Genomic DNA, 9,684 nt, shown 5'->3' on the forward strand with positions numbered 1-9,684 from the left:
GAGGAAAGAAATCAATATCAATTTTCACCTGTCACGTTCCACACTTCAGTGATGAATGAATGTCAAATTTGACCAGTTTTCTGTACCACCTGCTCTGAAATAATATTTCTGGGCCTTTATTAAAAATGTAAAATTTTCATTGAATTTCCAAATATGATTCTGCAGTGGCTAATTCAGCTTGTTTTATTAGTAAGCAAGTTCTGATGAGTAACACTAATTTAATAAGCCTGCATATGAGGTTAAAGTTTAAACTATTCCTGCCGAAGGTGATGAGATATGACTGTGATGTGGTGGTAGGGCACTCACCTTCCTGAACGAACCCTGCGAGCACACAGTTCTTGGGAGAAACCAGTACAAATCTGATATCATTGTGCATGTCTCCTGTAGCAGTGGAATGCACACACATACAGACATGATCATGGGTGAAAAAACACACATGCGCACCTTAGAGGCTTACATTAATTTCTGAATATAGTTCTCTGGAAAGAAAAAGCTTTACTGATGATTTGTATTTTTATAGTTTATTGTTTTATCCATACTAAAACACTTCATGAAATCACTTCCTGCTTTGTTGTCCATGGAATCCTTTCCATTTTGAGATGCTAAATATAAATCGAAATAATGATTATAGTCCTTGGCCATGAAAGACTAAGTTACAGAGGACCCGGTGACTGGAGGTCAGAGCTGCCACGGAATTATTCTCTGCTCCAGAGACCATCAGAATATCACTGTGTACCCACTTAAGGATAGAATGCTGCTATTGAGAAACGAGCTCTCTTTTATTTCTACTAAAAGGAGAGAACAGTAGGGGACCTTGGCTGCGCCAGTGTATGAGACTTTCTCTGTTTTGGACAATAAGCCAAAAACAATACATGAAATAGCCTCACGCCTTTTGTCTTTTGTACTCAGCTCCTTCCTGTATTGCTCCTGATCAGTTACACTTAAATCAACAAGAGTTGCTGGAACATTTTGACAGTTATGTTCCCCATACCCTGAAGCATTTTTAAAGGGTTACTGAGATAAAGCTATTTCAAAAATACTCCCTCCAAATTTTTTCAGGGTGGCATCAATGAAAGTAACTTAGAGGAAAAAAACTTGAGTTCCTGGCCTACCACTCTAAGGCCAGGCAAGCATAAACCTTCATAGCAAAACCTAAGTTTGCTCCCAGTTGAGAATTTGGTTTCCACGGTCTTATATAAAAAGTATATGGAGACTTTAATTCCCTATAAGCCCTTTCCAAAGAGTGAATACAGTTCATCATTCGTAAGAGATGATGAAAGTTACAATTTTGTTGAATAGGTGGAATATATATTACATATAATATACATATTTATTTTTAATATATATATATATAATATATATAAAGTTACTATTCAGAGTCCTAAAACGTGGATTTTTCTTACTTACCAAGAATGAACAGTAACTTGATCTCTAAACAATAAAGCACCTGGTCATAACAGAATCATAACAAATATTTGATATCAGAATGAATTCACTGTTCAGGTGTAAAGAGGGAATAGCTTCAGTTTTCCTCTTTCGTGCACCCCATTATTGCATCCTGGACAGAGGGGATTTTCTTGATTTTAATCTAAAGGAGAAATGGTCACTTTTGTTGAGCTGGAAATTGACCACCTCAGTAGGCAGAGGCACTGTTTTTATTTGGCTGAATTCATGTTTCTAGTGATAATTCAAGGTGTAATAGGGTTTTCTCAGCCACTCCAAAATCTGAAAATGATAAGCATCTCACCAGAGTTTCAGGATGGCCCATTACCTATTCTGTGGAAAGGATATTCAAAACACCATGCTTCATCAATGTCTTCTTTGACTTATTAATGAATGGACAACTACTGAGTTAAGACAGTGTCTTATCCTTGCTTCAAAAAAATAAAAACAAAAAACCCCCACAAACACAAAAAAACTGTTAACAATGAAAACTTATTATGCCAGGCCTTAGTATGGCCTGACTTGGAAATTTAGTTTCAGAGGCTTTTGTGAATATACCAAGGAAAGAGGACCTAGGTGTATCTTACTCCCACAGGCCGCCAATAAATATTTGCTTAAGGGACAAAAAATTAATATATAGTATAGGAGAGAACCTGACAGATGCTTAACATTACTGAGTGATAGCAATGCCCAAACTCATCTGTGATCAAACACTATGAAAGTATCCTCCTAAGGATAAACTTATTACAAATAAGAAGTGAAAATTCAATTATGCAGATACTTTCAATGTCAGCTCTGATATGCAAAAAGCATGGAAGTTGTTACTGTATCTTGTCCTTACAAGATAATGCTGTACAAAATGAAAATCAGTGACTTTTCTCAGACGTGATTAATAAAACATGTAACTATGAAAGAATTTTCAAACGGTAATTATGTATGCATATATATGTGTCTCTGAAAAATCTGTGTCAAAGAAAACTGAGGCTATCAGTATAAACTTCTTTAACTTCTATCTCTTCTTACCTTTATTTCCTCCCAAACTTACCAGTATCCATCCAGCTCGAAGGATACAAGTGATTTTTATATACTGTGCAAGGTTTTTTTTTTCTTATTCATATGTCCATGTTTCCCCAATTCTCTAAATTATTGTCTACATCTTCAGGATCTCCTTTATTGGTTCCTTCATTTCAACATATAAAATAGAAGTCCTTCTCATTCTAAAAAATTCTTTTTTGCTAATTATTTTCTCTTTTCATCCAAACTCCTTGAGAGTAGCCTATTCCCACTGTCCTCACTAGCCCCGCCTGGCCCCGACAGGCAGCCCTACACCCTCAGTTTATTGCCATCTGGCTTTTCGTCCACCACTTCACTGCACTGCTCTAAGGTCACTGGGGACCTAACTGCCCAAATCCAATGGACACTTACATTCTCTGAAGGATGACACTGTCATCTACTTCCTCCTTCTTGAAACTCTATCACCTCTCTCCTTCCCAGAATTCTTTCTCTGCTTATTACTTAAACGTTGTCAGTACTCACAATTCTCTGAAATCTCATCCATTTTCATGATTTTAATGGCTGCTATGTGCTGGTGACATTCAAATTTTTATCTTTCCATGTCTTCACGTGCATGTCCAGTTATCTACCAGTTTGTCTTCTGAATTCTACAGGTGCTTTCAAATTCTACATGTCCAGAACTAAAGTCTTTTCCCCACTTCAGTTCTTTATCCCCTATTTCCAAACTCAATGATACCACCACCCAACCTTAGTCACACAGATGGGGGTTCAGCCTCCGCCTCCTACTTCTTCCTTACTTCCCAAGGTCAAGTCTTGCTGGTAATTTCCTAAATACAATTAGAACTTATTTCCTCCCTTCATCTATACCTTATTTCAGACCCCTTTCTTCTTGCCGTTACCTGGTCTAGAAGTTACGAAATTGCTGTTTGGTGGAACCAGTTGTTAGACATTCTATTCGAAAAGGACTCTAGGGTCAAATAGCTTTGAGGATGGCTGTGTACCATACGCCTGCTGTGACGATCCAGAATGAACATTAGCCTACAGCAGCCCCGAGAAGCTGTACAGTAAAGGAACCTGATTAACTTTACTTAAGCCAGGTTCTCCCTTCTGCCGGCCTATAAACCTTTCAGTAGGGACAGGAGAGGAGGTGGCAGCGTGAAAATCCCACTTGAAAATATAAAGCACTGCTCCTCAGAAGAGTGGGGCATAATTATCTCCAGGCTTCTTCAGATTCCTCATCCATACTGACGTCAGTGGTCTAAAATGCCACCTGAACTTGTCCCTTCCATTCTTAGCTATTTTCTGAGGAAACCAGCTCCACACACATGGGTGGTTAAGACCCGCTCTCCTCCTCCTCGCTGCCTCCTTTAGGGGCACTTGCCGCTGCCTGGGGACACTGCACTGATCCTCCAGAGCCTGTGCCTGTGGCTCTGTGACACACCCCTCGCACACTCACGGCTCTGGACTTCCGCTGTCCACTCTGCCTTGAGTATCCCTGCCTTTCACCAGCTGACTCACCAGTTTCTCACGAGTCCTTTAAGACTTAGCTTAGGGACTGCCTCTTTTGATGACTTTTCTTTGCCTCATGGCTCCCCCTCTTCTTCCACAAACACTGACTAAACGCCCTGAATATACCCGTCACAGCAGGTCACGTGCAGGATGAGACATCTGCTGTGCGTCTTCCCCTCTCACTCCACTGCTAAAGGGCCAACACTACATCTTGCTCGTTGTTTCACTCCTCTAACACTCAACCCATGACTAAGGAACTAACTAGTACTGTAGTAGCCCTCTTAGTAACAATCAGGCAGGACCTTCTACAAGAAATCTGACACTCCAGCTTTTCTCTCATCTCACCTTTCACTCTGATTGAACTAAAGACTTATCTGTACATGTTTTACCAGGGAGACATCATTTAATCCAGAGATGTGTCATCACATACTCTTACATACTCTGCCGTTTAAAAGTTCTGCTCAGATGGGGGAAGGAGACAGGTGTGCTTTCTGACAGCCCCACTGTTTTTGCACTTCTACTGGTCACTGGCTTCTCTCAGTGCCTTCCTTAAACCCTTCTTCTCTTAACAAGGAAACAGGATAACAAAGTAATTAAGAGCCTGGTTACAGCCTGTGTGTGAACAGAAACATAACCAAGGACATAGAGAATAGACTGGCGGTTGCCAAGGGGGAGGGGGTGGGAGAGGGTTGGATTGGGAGTTTGGGATCAGCAGATGCAAACTGGTGTATATACAGGGTGGAGAAACAAAAAGGTCCTACATGGGACTTCCCTGGTGGCGCAGTGGTTAAGAATACGCCTGCCAATGCAGGGGACATGGGTTCAAGCCCTGGTCTGGGAAGATCCCACATGCCAGAGAGCAACTAAGCCGGATGTCACAACTACTGAAGTCCAGGCACCTAGAGCCCGTGCTCTGCAACAAGAGAAGCCACCACAATGAGAAGCATGTGCACCTCAACTAGAGGAAGCCCGCGTGCAGCAACAAAGGCCAAACACAGCCAAAAATACATACATAGATACATACATTTATTTTTAAAAAGTGCATGTATTTAAAAAAACCCCAAAAAGGTCCTACTGTAGAGCACAGGGAACTATATTCTATATCCTGTGATAAACCGTAATGGAAAAGAATATGAAAAAGAATGTACATAAATGTGTAACTGAGTCACTTTCCTGTACAGCAGTAATTAACACAACACTGTAATTCAAGTGTATGTCAATAAAAAATAAAATTTAAAAAAATTGCCAGAAAAATAGTCACGTAAGGGGAACTTCCCTGGTGGTCCAGTGGTTAAGACTTTGCCTTCCAATGGAGGGGGTGAGGGTTCAATCCCTGGTCGGGGAGCTAAGATCCCACATGCCTTGAGGCCAAAAAACCAAAATATAAAACAGAAGCAATACTGTAACAAATGCAATAAACACTTTAAAAATGGTTGACATCAGAAAAAATCTTTAAAGAAAAAATTCACATAAATCAGAAACAAATGAAAGATAATAAAGTCCATACATTAAAAAAAAAAGAGCATGGGTTCGGGTCACATTGCAACTTCCCACTTACTTATAGCTGTGCAATTCTGGGCAACTCACATAATGTCTCCTCAGACTGTTCATCTATAAAATGGGGATGGTAAGAGTTCCCTACCTCAGAGCGTTGCTGTAATCCATAAACACGGTTAAGTGCCTTGGTAAATGTTTGAGGCTCTCTGGTTATTATGAATTAAAATATGTCAATGGCTTCTGGCCGTGTGATTTATATAATAGTTTGATGTTTAACCAAATGGTAAAACTATTCCATTTATTATTCCCATCTCTTTTTAACCCTTAGCCTGCTTTGTTGTTTATGTTTTCTCCCACCACAGAGTGCTAGTTCCAGGAGAGTAAAGGCTTTATTTTGTTCACTGCTGAAAGCAACAGCACCCAGAAAAGTACTGTATATATGAAGCCCTCAGTATACACTAGCTGAATGAATGGTGCAAAGTGTTACAAGGAAAAGTACACCCAAACTTTCATTATAATAAAAAAGTATAGATAAAAAAATCTTTCTCTAATGGCTTCCAGTCAAGTAACTGAAAACACCATATGCTATAATAAAAACATAAGTAATTTATTAAAATTTGAAGGCAAAAGCATAATTTAAAAATATTTAGACCTATGTTAGGCGTGATAGAGTATGGATGCTTTCTTGAAATTCACAATCAGATCCAAGAGTATCACTTTCAGACTGTTCTAGTAGACTGAGTTTACTTTTAGTTGTCTTTGATGAAACAGTCACTATTCTACTCTCTTTCTTAACAGAAATGTGTTTTTTCGAAGACTCACTTTTAATTGGTTTATTAACCAAAGAATTATTTTGCCCAATCCTTTGCTTTTCTGCTTTACAGGTGAGCCAGAGCAGGAATGCAGGTCCTTCCCAGGTTGTTTCCTAGCAGAGTAGTTTTTGGTCTATTCACCTGCTTTGCTCATTTTCTCTGAAGAAGACCTGCTATTTCTAGATAATTCCTCTTCTTTTTTTTGACTTCCAGTTCCAGAAATGACGTCTGCTGAAGGAGAACATGTTCTAGCAATGAAATTTTCGAAATACGCCTGCCGCTGCTCTGTGACTGGGACCCCCAGGTTGTCTTTGGAAGTTTCTAAGGCCTCCTGAGTAGACGCTGGGACATGGAAGGAGTCGAGAGGCAAAGGAATCCTAGCATCACCTGTAATTTTCGGAAAGTGGAGGGGAAGACAAAAGACAAGACAAAAATTCAGTGATGAACAAAGCCAACCATTAAAAAGTAGAGTTCAAAACTTCAATGTTACTCTGTAATCTTATTATTAACACAGTCCATTGATTAATCAGAAGATTTCAGAGCCAGTTTTTTTTTGTAATTATATCTTGCCAAGTGATTCTCAGCTTAACCTAGCTATAACCAAGGCTATGTCCGCTACGTTTTCAGACTTTGGTGATTGGGGTAGTTATTACCCATTTCCTTTCCCTCACTAAAAATAAAACCCTATTCTGTAAGATAATTAATTTCTTTTCTATCCTCCAGGCACATGTAAACCGTATATAGTTTGTGACCAGACTGTGTTCTCAAGCTGTCAGTTCCCAAGGCCACTCTGAGATTGGCTGATGGGGGCTCCAAGTAAGGCTAGAGGAAAAGCTGACAGGTTTTCCCCTCCCATTCCCATAACCAGGTGATTCACTCTAATATGTTACCTATTAGCTATGTCTGGATTACTTATTTTAAAAATTATATCAGTATGTGTACCTTCATTAGTGTTCCTTCATTGTAAGCTGACTGCATACAAATAGAAACCTAGATAAAATATGAACAGAATAGGCATTTATACAATTTAAAATCTGGAATATTTTCTCTAATGTCTTCTTTCTTCATTAAGGATAGTTTGCTTTAACTCATAAATTTTCTCAAGAACTTCCAGTCTCCTTATTTACAAAAGTACAGTATCATGAAATGGGCACACATTTACTAATCTCAGATTTGGAAAGGACTCCAGAGTCTTCTAGCTCCCGAGCATGTGAACTATTAGAGACTGATCATTATTGTTTTCTCCCTGACTTGGTCATTTCCTTTTTGCTAATCACTCTTAGAATCATTAAGTGCTGTTCTGTCCATTTACTTGGATATTTTGCATTTGTTATGGGGCACCCTGTTTTGATTCTGATTTTCCTTCTTCAAGTGCCTTCTTTTCTTCTTTAGGTGGACTACTAACAGTAGAATTCACCTGGGGACGACCTAGTAAATGAAAATATGACTGATCTATACCAGCCATTGTGGCCAACTGCCCAAGCCTAGACGAGAGGAGGAACGGAGAAAAGACAAAGATTATAATCACAGAAGAGCAGTTTAGATTTCCCCAGACCTACAATCATGAAATACTTCTAAAATCTTTTTTTTTTTTTTTTTTTTTTTTTTTTTGCGGTACGCGGGCCTCTCACTCCTGTGGCCTCTCCCGTTGCGGAGCACAGCCTCCGGACGCGCAGGCTCAGCGGCCATGGCTCACGGGCCCAGCCGCTCCGCGCCATGCGGGATCCTCCCAGACCGGGGCACGAACCCGTAGCCCCTGCATCGGCAGGCGGACTCTCAACCACTTCGCCACTTCTAAAATCTTAAAAGCCAACATCCTACTCCAGACCACAAGCCTCTCTCTCCCCCAAATCCTCAGCCCTTTCCAGATTCATCCTCTAGGAGACATCCCACTGTCTCACTAGCAGCTTCAATATGTTCCATGCACCCTGTCCACTGCCTGTCACACCTCCATTCCCACACTTCTTTACCACCTTTCCTCCAGTTTCCAAGAATGTGTTTGTTCCTTCCTTCCCAACACCAACACCAATTCATTCACTGACAAAACACCGCTCCATCAACTATCAATCTCCACTTCCCTCTTTCAGCAAAATTGCTCCCGGTTGAGAACCAATGACCTATATCTCCCCTGCAGATTAATAATCATTTTTATGTCTAAGGCAAAGATAACTTTAATTCAAACTTATCAAACAAGCAAAAGAAGTGAAAGATAGGAAAATTCTTATGCATTCCCGACTATTTTCAATGAAAACTGCCTTTAATTTAGTCTTTACAAAACAACTATACCTACTAATTACTCTGTCTACAGGTTACTCTTTTATAATGGGCTCCCCACTCTACCAAAGCAGGCTTCCCTATTTGCATTTCTTAAAAAATTTAATTCCTCATTTTAAAACGTCAACTATATTACCTATAATTACACTAAATTTGGCTAAATATAGACACGTAAGTGATGAAAATTGCTCCAGTTCCTCAGCAAACTACCATTAGAGTCGCAAAGAGAAGAATGCCATGAAGAGAAATGAACTAACCCAGCATCTATAAGGAGAACCAGGAAAGCATGGAACTTCTGAAAAGAATTCTCAGTGCTGCCCAAAACACCTTCATCATCCAGGATCATGCTTGTCAATGAGTGGGCATGAAGGGCTTCAGACAAAGAGAAAGTTGTGTTTCTTAACTGGGCATTTTCATGTTCCAGCTACACAAGAAGAGTGAAAACGTCTGACATGATTTTTGCTCATTGTCATCAAAAGTAGTCTTGCCTTGGGCTTCCCTGGTGGCGCAGTGGTTGCGAGTCCGCCTGCCGATGCAGGGGACACGGGTTCGTGCCCCAGTCCGGGAAGATCCCACATACTGCGTAGTGGCTGGGCCCGTGAGCCATGGCCGCTGATCCTGTGCGTCCGGAGCCTGTGCTCTGCAACGGGAGAGGCCACAACAGTGAGAGGCTCACATACCGCAAAAAAAACCCCAAAAAACAAAAAACAAACAAACAAACAAAAAGTAGTCTTGCCTAGTTTCAAGGAACAAAACTAAAACACTCAAAATGTAATTAATTTGTAATTAATGTAACCCTCTGCCAGTAAAGACAGAGACCATATCACATAATAACCAAAACCCACAGGCACCCAACAAAGTTTCCTATATAACACTTAGGTGGTATATAAATAAACCAAAGTTACCGTTTTATTAATGATCTTTCACAAAAGATCACATTTCTAACTGGTTCAATTCATAATGGAGCCTCATTCCACATTAGAAAATGACCTGCTTTAAGTTTCCCTTAAATTAGAAAGTGAATTATAGAATCTGATTTGAACAAAACATATTACAACTCTGCTGAATGTTAAGAATTAACTTTAGTGAGTAAAATATCTAATGCTTACGTTTAAAAGTCCTAAATCATACCCAA

General features: G+C 39.9%; 1 pseudogene across 1 annotated transcript; it reads right to left on the reverse strand.

Moving 5' to 3' along the window:
* Positions 1-6,115: 6,115 nt before the first annotated feature.
* Positions 6,116-6,741, reverse strand: LOC309808819 (centrosomal protein of 78 kDa-like; annotated as a pseudogene). The gene has a single exon. The product of its transcript is annotated as a centrosomal protein of 78 kDa-like (transcript).
* Positions 6,742-9,684: the final 2,943 nt, after the last annotated feature.

The sequence above is a fragment of the Mesoplodon mirus genome (genome assembly GCF_964341445.2).
Source record: "Mesoplodon mirus genome assembly, chromosome: 7".
Taxonomy (NCBI): domain Eukaryota; kingdom Metazoa; phylum Chordata; class Mammalia; order Artiodactyla; family Ziphiidae; genus Mesoplodon; species Mesoplodon mirus.